Raw genomic sequence first — 12076 nt, 5'->3', positions numbered from 1 at the left:
CACCCATCCCACCTGTAGTGTTATCTTCAGAAAATCATAAAAAAATAAAGGTTCCATAACCCAAAACAAAGCTGGGAATAGTCAGATGACCTGCTTAGTGTGCAAAACACTTACCTGCAGCATTGTGGGTGCTGTGGTTTAAATGCTATTGGTTTGTGAACAGAATACCCCTATCCCAGTGCATTGTGCCATATTAAATAAAAGCATGAGAAAAAGAGATTCAGAATGCAAAGCTGTGTCAGTGTTCTGTGTAAAAAATCAGTTTGAACATCATGGGAGCTGTTTTTAATAAGCTGCTGAGAAAAGAATATTTTAATCTTCCTGCTGTCAGTAGTATTGTGAATATAGTTGACCCTTACCTGAATGAAAACAGGGCGTAAAGGAAGGGTTTCAGAAATCAAACAAAGCTTTATTCCCGTGCTTACAGTCTGGGTAATGGGAGACTGCGCTGTTCTGCTTCCTATGGTCATATACGGGTTTTTCGCATGAAGCCGTATTGAACAGTATTTCTCGCGTTGTGAACGTGTGCACACAGCGGTCCCCCGGGTTCCAGTTCGTGCGTAATTACGCATCGATGAAAAACCGGAGGTTTAAAAAAAGATAATTAGCTCACTGATAGTTTGATGTAAAGGCTGTGGAAATATCCACAAGTCGTGGTCTTTAAAATGCTTTTGGTTTGAAGGCGTTCTGTGCTTCCATTGCGGAGATATGGACAAAAGCATATTCGTGCTTGGTCAAAAAAATGTCATAAAAACGAAAAAGTAAAGGCTGAGAAAGCATCCACAATGTATTTTATACACAAAGCAAGTGTTTTTGTAACTCTAAGAGATTTCGTGAAAGCGAAATACAGCACCTGGTATATTTGAACACAAATGCCGTTCTTCAATTAAAACTAACAGTACATTGTCAGGGACATTCAGTTCTATACAAACAAGAGACAGACGAGAATATTTCTACCGTTCATGTGGACTACGTGTTGACTAACTGATCGGAATATTTGAAAAGTTCGGGCTCATAGCCGATGCAGTGCGTGCTAATTAGAACAACAGCAACGCTGAGCTCTCAGCACCGTACTGAGCCCAGGTGTTTTTCTAATGCTGTCAGGTGCAGTTCATTTACATGAAGGAAATCTCTTACTGGGTACGATTACAATGCAGTAAGTAGCACAGACTGCTTAGGGAGTAGCCCGATGCTTTTAAAAACAACCCGAGCCAGGCAGGAGTCGAACCTGCAATCTCCTGATCCGTAGTCAGACGCGTTATCCATTGCGCCACTGGCCCTGGTGTGATACTGCAGGACTGTAACCCAGTGAGATCAGCACTGGTTGTCTACCGGGGTAAAGTTAGCTCGAAGTTCGAAAACGATTTTGGCACGCCTGTAGCGCTTTCACGAAACCTCTTAGAGTTGCGAGAATGCTTGTTTTGTGTATAAAATACATTGTGGATGCTTTCTCAGCCTTTACTTTTTCGATTTTATGACATTTTTTTGACCATGCACGAATATTCTTTTGTCCATATCTTCGCAATGGAAGCACAGAACGCCGTCAAACCAAATGCATTTTAAAGACCACGACTTGTGGATATTTCCACAGCCTTTACATCAAACTATCAGTGAGCTAATTATCTTTTTTTAAACCTCCGGTTTTTCATCGATGCGTAATTACGCACGAACTGGAACCCGGGGGACCGCTGTGTGCACACGTTCACAACGCGAGAAATACTGTTCAATACGGCTTCATGCGAAAAACCCGTATATGACCATAGGAAGCAGAACAGCGCGGTCTCCCATTACCCAGACTGTAAGCACGGGAATAAAGCTTTGTTTGATTTCTGAAACCCTTCCTTTACGCCCTGTTTTCATTCAGGTAAGGGTCAACTATATTCACAATACTACTGACAGCAGGAAGATTAAAATATTCTTTTCTCAGCAGCTTATTAAAAACAGCTCCCATGATGTTCAAACCGATTTTTTACACAGAACACTGACACAGCTTTGCATTCTGAATCTCTTTTTGTCATGCTTTTATTTAATATGGCACAATGCACTGGGATAGGGGTATTCTGTTCACAAACCAATAGCATTTAAACCACAGCACCCACAATGCAGCAAGTGTTTTGCACACTAAGCAGGTCCTCTGACTTTTCCCAGCTTTGTTTTGGGTTGTGGAACCTTTCTTTATATTTTTTAGGATTTTCTGAAGATAACACTACAGGTAATACACTGGGATAGGTGGGTCATCTTCATGGCTCAATAGCATTTCAAATACAGCACCCACACTGTTGAAACCAAGTGTTTTACACACCAGACAGGCCCCCTAACTTTATATAACCTTGCTGTGGCTGTGGCCCCTTTCTTTAATTTTTTATGATTTTTTGAAGATAACACTACGGGTAATACACTGGGACAGGTGGGTCGTCTTCATGGCTCAATAGCATTTCAAATACAGCACCCACACTGCTGAAACCAAGTGTTTTACACACCAGACAGGCCCCCGGACCTCGTACAACCTTGCTGTGGCTGTGGCCCCTTTCTTTAATTTTTTATGATTTTCTGAAGATAACACTACAGGTAATACACTGGGATAGGTGGGTCGTCTTCATGGCTCAATAGCATTTCAAATACAGCACCCACACTGTTGAAACCAAGTGTTTTACACACCAGACAGGCCCCCTAACTTTATATAACCTTGCTGTGGCTGTGGCCCCTTTCTTTAATTTTTTATGATTTTTTGAAGATAACACTACGGGTAATACACTGGGACAGGTGGGTCGTCTTCATGGCTCAATAGCATTTCAAATACAGCACCCACACTGCTGAAACCAAGTGTTTTACACACCAGACAGGCCCCAGAACCTCGTACAACCTTGCTGTGGCTGTGGCCCCTTTCTTTATTTTTTTATGATTTTCTGAAGATAACACTACAGGTAACACAGTGCGATAGGTGGGTAGTCTTCATGGCTCAATAGCATTTCAAATACAACAACCACACTGCTGAAACCAAGTGTTTTACACACCACACAGGTCCCCTAACCTTATACAACCTTTCTGTGGTTGTGGCCCCTTTATTTATTTTTTTAATAAGAATTTTAGTTTTTCAATATGGCACCATTAGACAGGCGGTACATGGGGATTGGGGGGTGCTATTCATGAGTCAATAGCTCTTCAAGCACAACAGCCACAGTGCTGCAACCAGGTGTTTTACACCAGACATTTCCCCTAACCTTATACAACCTCGCTTTGAGTTGTGGAACATTTCTTTATTTTTTAATGTTTTTTTTGACTGTAATCAAGTGTTGTGCTCACTAGGCAGGCCTCCTGACCTTTCACAGTCATGCTTTGTTGTGTGCAACTTTAATTATCTTTTTAGGATTTTTTGAACATGGCAACTTCCACCAAGACGGGTGGGGGGTGTGGGGGTGCTCTTCAATAGCTTTTTCATCTATACACACAAACGGATGTAACCAAGACACTCAGAACCTGTCACGCAGGGGCTGACTGCTGAGGATAGGGATCCAATGCGGTGCCCTTGGTAGGGTTGGCCCAAGACGCAGGCGTAGTCGGAGTAAACAGGCAGGGGCCCGAGTCCGGGAAGGCGTAGAAGTTGCGTCGGTAGGCAGAGGCGTAAATGAAGAGACAGGCTGGGGTCAGGATCCGAGAAAGCGTAAAACAGGCGAAGGTACAAAATCGAGTGGCTAAAGCAGTTGTCGGAAAAGCGGGGTCGAGGTCCAGGGGAGAAGTCATAGTAAGGCAAAAGCGTAGTTAGTAGGTAAGCTCCGGGACAGAATCTCAATCGTGAGCAATGACCGGGGAACAGATGAGGGTTTAAGTAGAGGACTGATTGACATGTGCACGTTTGGTATGGGGAGAGCTCGAGGGAATGCGGGAGCGCTTGCCTGCGTGAGGGAGATTCATGACAGAACCAACAGAATCAACCTGAACTCATAGAAAAACAAGAATGCCCCCGAGACACCTGAATCCCCCTCCTGGACCACTCTGGTATCAACACCCCCAAACCCATCCATACCAGCTAACAAGATTCAGAATCGGTGCAACCCTCCAACCTGGACCAAGAGCAGGATGGGACAAGAACCTGCACCACACTACGTACACAGGTTTGTATTTTTGGCTGAAGATGAAAATGTCTAACATAGATTGTTTTGGTTCTAGCAAACAATAAAAATAGTTGTTAAAATCCAAACACACATAATGAGATCACTCTCTGTCAGTAACATTCTGGGTCTGGGCTCCTCTGTATTTGGGCTAAAGAGAGTTCAACAACATTTATTAAATGCACTGACATCATAATCTGACAAGATCCATTGTTTAGGGGAGACTTGACCACCCACTGTCCCCCTGGTATCGTGAAGCTCATTGTCCTTTAGCTTTCCAAAACCAGAATCACTTGGGACTCCGGGGGGATCGGTGTATGCAAAATATGAATTCCTTATGCAAGAAATTGTATATGGTCAATATAGCGATCATATCTTATCAGCAGATGGTAATCTCCAAGGAACAAGTAATAGGTTTATTCCACGCTGAAAAATGATCAAATGATTGATGAACCCAAGTGATTTGAAAGAAATGTTAAACAACTCAAAGCGAGGTTGTATAAGGTTAGGGGAGCTGTCTGGTGTGTAAAACACCTGGTTGCAGCACTGTGGCTGTTGTGCTTGAAGAGCTATTGACTCGTGAAGAGCACGATGTACTATCCCCATGTACCGCCTGTCTAATGGTGCCATATTGAAAAACTCATAAAAAAATAAAGAAAGGGGCCACAACCACAGCAAGGTTGTATAAGGTTCTGGGGGCTGTCTGGTGTGTAAAACACCTGGTTTCAGCAGTGTGGCTGTTGTATTTGAAATGCTATTGAGCCATGAAGACGACCCACCCGTCCCAGTGTATTACCTGTAGTGTTATCTTCAGAAAATCATTACAAAATAAAGAAAGGGGCCACAGCCACAGTAAGGTTGTATGAGGTTTGGGGGCCTGTCTGGTGTGTAAAACACTTGGTTTCAGCAGAGTGGGTGCTGTATTTGAAATGCAATTGAGCCATGAAGACGACCCACCCGTCCCAGTGTATTACCTGTAGTGTTATCTTCAGAAAATCATTACAAAATAAAGAAAGGGGCCACAGCCACAGTAAGGTTGTATGAGGTTTGGGGGCCTGTCTGGTGTGTAAAACACTTGGTTTCAGCAGAGTGGGTGCTGTATTTGAAATGCTATTGAGCCATGAAGACGACCCACCTGTCCCAGTGTATTACCTGTAGTGTTATCTTCAGAAAATCATAAAAAAATTAAAGAAAGGGGCCACAGCCACAGCAAGGTTGTATGAGGTTCGGGGGCCTGTCTGGTGTGTAAAACACTTGGTTTCAGCAGTGTGGGTGCTGTATTTGAAATGCTATTGAGCCATGAAGACAACCCACCCATCCCACCTGTAGTGTTATCTTCAGAAAATCATAAAAAAATAAAGGTTCCATAACCCAAAACAAAGCTGGGAATAGTCAGATGACCTGCTTAGTGTGCAAAACACTTACCTGCAGCATTGTGGGTGCTGTGGTTTAAATGCTATTGGTTTGTGAACCAGTGCATTGTGCCACATTAAATAAAAGCAAGAGAAAAAGAGATTCAGAACACAAAGCTGTGTCAGTGTTCTGTGTAAAAAATCGGTTTGAACATCATGGGAGCTGTTTTTAATAAGCTGCTGAGTAAAGAATATTTTAATCTTCCTGCTGTCAGTAGTATTGTGAATATAGTTGACCCTTACCTGAATGAAAACAGGACGTAAAGGAAGGGTTTCAGAAATCAAACAAAGCTTTATTCCCGTGCTTACAGTCTGGGTAATGGGAGACCGCGCTGTTCTGCTTCCTATGGTCATACAGTATACGGGTTTTTCGCATGAAGCCGTATTGAACAGTATTTCTCGCTTTGTGAACGTGTGCACACAGCGGTCCCCCGGGTTCCAGTTCGTGCGTAATTACGCATCGATGAAAAACCGGAGGTTTAAAAAAAGATAATTAGCTCACCGATAGATTGATGTAAAGGCTGTGGAAATATCCACAAGTCGTGGTCTTTAAAATGCTTTTGGTTTGAAGGCGTTCTGTGCTTCCATTGCGGAGATATGGACAAAAGCATATCTGTGCTTGGTCAAAAAAATGTCATAAAAACGAAAAAGTAAAGGCTGAGAAAGCATCCACAATGTATTTTATACACAAAGCAAGTGTTTTTGTAACTCTAAGAGATTTCGTGAAAGCGCTACAGGCGTGCCAAAATCGTTTTCGAACTTCAAGCTAACTTTACCCCGGTAACTTGTCTGGTATATTTGAACACAAATGCCGTTCTTCAATTAAAACTAACAGTACATTGTCAGGGACATTCAGTTCTATACAAACAAGAGACAGACGAGAATATTTCTACCGTTCATGTGGACTACGTGTTGACTAACTGATCGGAATATTTGAAAAGTTCGGGCTCATAGCCGATGCAGTGCGTGCTAATTAGAACAACAGCAACGCTGAGCTCTCAGCACCGTACTGAGCCCAGGTGTTTTTCTAATGCTGTCAGGTGCAGTTCATTTACATGAAGGAAATCTCTTACTGGGTACGATTACAATGCAGTAAGTAGCACAGACTGCTTAGGGAGTAGCCCGATGCTTTTAAAAACAACCCGAGCCAGGCAGGAGTCGAACCTGCAATCTCCTGATCCGTAGTCAGACGCGTTATCCATTGCGCCACTGGCCCTGGTGTGATACTGCAGGACTGTAACCCAGTGAGATCAGCACTGCAACTAGTAAAATATTACCCCCGGTCCATTCTTTTCCAAAAGTGAGAAACACCTGTTTTCTACATTTTGTCTGTTTTAAAACCATATCTCTTTAAACCAAACCAAGAGTTTGTCTTTTGCACTGATATTCTGATTCATTTCGATTTCAAAGAAAAAAAAAAACATTATCTTCCAAAGCATCATAAAATTGTCCCTTCCTCCAGACTCTACTTCTCTCTTATAGTAGTACAGCAGACCTTTCCAGGTGAGCAGATCACAGAGTCCGAAATGAGCTTCCTCCATCAAGCAAAGTACCTGAACATGACTCTGTCTTCATAAAAGCGCCCCTGTAATAAAGAAATTCAATCTGAAATCAAGAGGGCAGTTGCCTACTGAAATACAAGAAGTCATCAATTTTAACCTAGCAACACATTAAAGGCTGCATCTATACAAGTACGATTCTAGAAATGCTCACCAGATTACGTTTTAAGAAGGAACTGCGCCTCAGGTTCTGCCGAGATCTTAACTCGGATGGCAGGATTCAGAGTCCGGAGTGTGGACTGATGGCGCACGGAGGGTCCATATACTGTGGATCCCTCAGTGATCTTCCGCGTATTCAAACCGCCAGCGTGTGACTCCCCTGTCACCTGTCCTCTCTCCTCTGTGCAGCCGAGCCCGATTCACGGTAAAGTGAAAAAAAATAACTAATCATAACTAGGGTCAGGGAGACTGTTTTCACGAGACAAAGGAATAGCAGAACGGGAAACAGTCTTAACAAACCCAGCACTCTTAGGATGTTGCTGTTGCTGCTGCTTATGTTTTAGGGCCAAACAATCTGCAATTATATGACCTCTCTTGTGACAATAAAAACATTCACGCTCCTCTTTAAGACGTGAGGAACTAGTTTTTACTGGGGGAGACTGAGACTGGGAACTTAGAGTAGACAAAGTCTTCTCCGCACGCACAGACATGAAAACATTCTTATGAGTGAGCACGAACTCATCTGCCAAAACAGCGACTTGCGATAAAGTAGTTACTTTTTGCTCATTCAAATACACAACAATGCGTTCAGGCAAACAGTTCTTAAATTCCTCTAAGAGCATTAACTCACGCAATGAGTTAAAGTCACTCACTTTACTGGCTACAACCCATTTATCAAAGAGAGTGCCCTTCTCTCTAGCAAATTCAACAAATGTCTGGTCTGACACTTTACGATGATTTCTGAAGCGTTGTCTATAAGCCTCAGGAACCAATTCATAAGCCCGTAAGATAGCAGCTTTCACAGTATTGTAATTCAAACTTTCTTCTAAAGAAAGTGTAGAACAAACTTCCTGAGCTTTGCCCACTAATCTACACTGCAAAAGCAGTGACCAAACCTCCTTAGGCCAACGAAGTGATGTGGCAATTCGCTCGAATGCACCAAAGTACGAATCAACTTCCGTCTCCCTAAACAGAGGAACTAAAGCAATGTGCTTACTTACATCAAAGGTGGTAGAGAGTGGATCTTGCAAAGGAGACATGCTAGAGGCCTCGGAGTGGGTTGGCTGCACAGCAGGAGCATTCTTTCGTGCTTCTAGCTCAAGCTGTCGGAGCTTAACCTCTTTCTCCGCCTCGATCTCCATCTTACGAATTGCAAGGCGCAATTCAAATTCTGCCTGGCGCACTTGGGCTTTTTCCTGCGCCTCCATGTGCAAGCGGGCCAAATGAACTTTCAGGCGAGTGTCGCTTTTTGACCCGGCGGAGACCGGAGAGAACGGTTCAAAGGGAGGCAAGGTGGCCTTGACCTCAGCCTCCACTAAGTCTTCAGCCACCCCCTGCACCTCGTCCTGTTCTTCCACCACCATAGCAGGTTTAGCACCAGCCCCAGGAGAACCGGCGTACCTGCTCGTTAATGCAATGACCTCTAACTCTACCAACCTATCCATCACAGCTCTCTTGACGTCCCTTTTAAGAACTTGCGTCGAAACCTGAATCTGGAAGTAATCAGCAATTTGGAGCAATTCGTCCTTCCTACACTTATCCAGCTGCTCAAAGGAAGGTTCCTCCACAAACTTTCGCAAATCAAAAGTAGCCATAACTACAGTACCTTGCCAAAACACAATCCACAAATCAAAATCCTGTACCAACACCAAAATTCTGCAACACAAAAAAAAATCCTTAGGACGGGAATTTGATATCCCGGACGAGCCCCCAATAATGTTACAACCCCAAGTGTCTAGGGGAAAAGGGGTGTAACATTTAGGATAAGTCTTTTGGAAGCAGATGGGTTTTGGTGAGGGACTAGGAAGCGTGATAAGGGTAAGGAACTAGAGTGGTGCCAAAGAAAAGAAAATAACAAACAAAATGGAGCTGGCTAGGACAGTGAGGGAAAGCTAATCTGACTACAAAAGAAAACCAGAAACACACGGTCTTCTGCGTCTTCAACACCCTAGTTAACCTGCACTGACTACCCAAAACCATACAAGACAAATGGCACTCACCCGTACTAAACTAGTGTACTAATACAAAATTAACTAAGTGTGTAAGTGTACCCAACAACCTAAACTAACCTTATATACAAAAGTTCACACAAAAACACAAGTGAACCAGGAATACAAATAAGGAAAAACAAGAGTTATCAACAGGACAGGGTACAAAAGAACACATAAGTTGAACATGTAACACTTGGGCAAGGTAAAGACAAATCAAGGATGAACACACAAACAAACGAAAGTACAAAGAAACTAACGTAAAACCAACAAAACAACAAAGCCGAAGCTATACGAAAATACACAAACACAAAGCAAAACAAACCAACAAACGAAGCCAAAGCAATAACAAGAAGCGAAGCGAAGCGAAGCGAAAACCAAAACCGAACGGGACCGAAGTCAAACGAAAGGCCTTTTCTTTCTGAAAGCCTCCATGTTATATAGTGAATAAAATGTGTTCTGATTGGCTGAAGGCTAATTAATGATGACATCATATTGAAACAGTGGTGTGATGGTTGGCCAATGGGGAAGGGAGAACAATCAAGGGTCAGCAGTGTGGACATAACAGAAAAACACACAGAACACACACTGGGACGTAACAGTGCCGGCGGGGGGCCCTCACCCTGAGGTCTGTGCGGGTCCCAATGCCCCAGCATAGTGACGGAGACGCTGTGTTGTAAAAGGGTGCCGTCCTTTGGATGAGATGTAAAACCGAGGTCACAGCGCTCTGTGGTCATTAAAAATGACCACCAAAACCTTTGACAAAAGCTCTTGGTAATTGATGGTCTTCAATAATGCTCCTCCTTTAGGTACATTTTAAATCAGCTGAAAAATGCTGTGAAATGGGGGGGCACTTCAGGCCAGTGTAGGATTTGGGTTACAAGAACCATAAAAACTGCATGAGAAAGCCCATACACTGAATTACACAGCTTTCTATTCAAAGGAGGACAAAAGAAATTCCCTGAGTTCGATTTTTTGCAGCACAGAGAGGACCACTGTCGTGAGGCCGGTTAGCTCAGTGGGTTAGAGTGTGGTGCTAGTGACGCCAAGGTTGTGGGTTCGAGCCCTGTACGGGCCAGGTCAATTTCTCCTCTCTTACCAAAGCTGTTAGGTCCCTTTCCGTGGTGAGATGGGTTGTCATGCAACACTGCCACATAGTGCCGACAGACAATTAAATGACAAAAATGAAGAGAGTTAAAGCAGCTGGAGAGGTTCTCTTACAACTTTTGAGCTGACACAGTTTTGGAAAATGTTTCCTTCACGCTGCACTGTACCACATAGGCAGCCAAGAGTCTCCAAAACAAAACAGAATTGACAGTCATATAATGTCCATTAACCCCGGTTTTACACGCAGGATCATGTCTGCCATCATAAGAATATGAGTCCAATATTTTAGAATATAGTCAGAATGACTTCTAACCTTACCTGTGGTGTCTTTAATCCCTATTGCTCAATTCATGGTGTACGTACTGCATACATGTGTCTTGAAAATGAGGAATGGGCCCCTGAGACAGTCATTTACCTGTTTCACAAATGATCGTATTTTACTAGAGATTCTGTTTGGGATTCAGATGTGCATTCGGACAGCAATCCCTTTCAAGAAATGATACGTTCTGGATGAGGTCAAAGGTGCTGGAACACTGTATTTAGGATGTGTTTGCAGTGATTGTGTGTCCCCTGCTTCAACGCAGTGATATATAGATGTGCTCCTGTAATTTATTGGTACATGCCCAGGGCAGTAAGCAGTCTGAGGATTTATTTCCAGATGGCATAGAGCAGTGAAGCATTGAAGTAGTGCAACACACTGGATCATTATATTATTAGAATCTATTCTACTTAAATTATTACATTATACACAATTTGAGTTCATTTTAAAAAGTAAAAGGTAATGAAAGGAATGCATTTTCGTAAGAAAGATAATACCGATATGCATGTGATAATCTTCCTTATATCATGTAGTGCGTCATTTGGACACTTTGTGGGATTGAAATACAAAGAAAATCATGTTCTATGGTACAAGATAAATACAAAACATAAGCTTTTATTTTAATTAGATTTGTTTATAAAGCATAAGCAATCATTTATTACATTAATATATCTGAAAATAACATTTTAGCATCATATTATTACATACAGGTCTCTAGCTTCAACACAGTGCTATATATATATATGCTCAGTGATTTATTGGTACATGCCCAGGGCAACAATCAGAATGAGGATTTATTTCCAGACGGGCTAGAGGTAGTGTTGTGAAATACTTCAACACACTGGATCGCAGATTTAGACCCCCTGCACTCTTACTCCTTTCAAAACCAAAGAAATGAAGATATGTAGCAATCACATTGTAACAGGGGTGACAGTGACTTAATGCTTATACAAGTGGACTTCTGGTACCTTTAGGGTACGGTGTTCCCTGAAGGGCTCTCAAACCCCGCATTTCAGATGCCTAGCTGTATCGCTGATGTGTTGCACCTCAGAATCACTTTTAAACCTTACCTCTGGTATCTTTAATCCCTATTGCTCAACGCATGGTGAAAGTATTGCATAAATGTGTCTGAAAATGAGCAATGGGCACCTGAGAGACTCATTTGCCTGTTTCACAAATGATCATATTTGACTAGAGATTCTGTTTGGGATTCAGTTGTGCATTCTGACAGCAATCCCTTTAAAAAAACGATACATTCTGGATGAGGTCAAAGGTGCAGGAACACTGTATTTAGGATGTGTTTGCAGTTATTCTGTGTCTCTAGCTTCAACACAGTGATATATATATATATATGCTCACTGATTTTTTGGTACATCCCCAGGGCAATAATCATTATGAGGATTTATTTCCAGATGTGCTAGGG

The 12076-nt window shown here is 42.6% G+C and overlaps 2 non-coding genes across 2 annotated transcripts; both read right to left on the bottom strand.

Moving 5' to 3' along the window:
• Positions 1-1207: 1207 nt before the first annotated feature.
• On the bottom strand, positions 1208-1280 carry trnar-acg (transfer RNA arginine (anticodon ACG)). The gene has a single exon. It is a non-coding gene; the product is annotated as a tRNA-Arg (tRNA).
• A 5384-nt stretch (positions 1281-6664) lies between these two features.
• trnar-acg (transfer RNA arginine (anticodon ACG)) lies at positions 6665-6737 on the bottom strand. The gene has a single exon. It is a non-coding gene; the product is annotated as a tRNA-Arg (tRNA).
• Positions 6738-12076: the final 5339 nt, after the last annotated feature.

The sequence above is a fragment of the Lepisosteus platostomus genome, unplaced genomic scaffold, assembly GCF_059453375.1.
Source record: "Lepisosteus platostomus isolate fLepPlt1 unplaced genomic scaffold, fLepPlt1.hap1 Scaffold_72_H1, whole genome shotgun sequence".
Lineage (NCBI taxonomy): Eukaryota > Metazoa > Chordata > Actinopteri > Semionotiformes > Lepisosteidae > Lepisosteus > Lepisosteus platostomus.
Note: the sequence above shows the minus strand (reverse complement) of the source record. Positions and strands in the feature narration are given on the sequence as shown.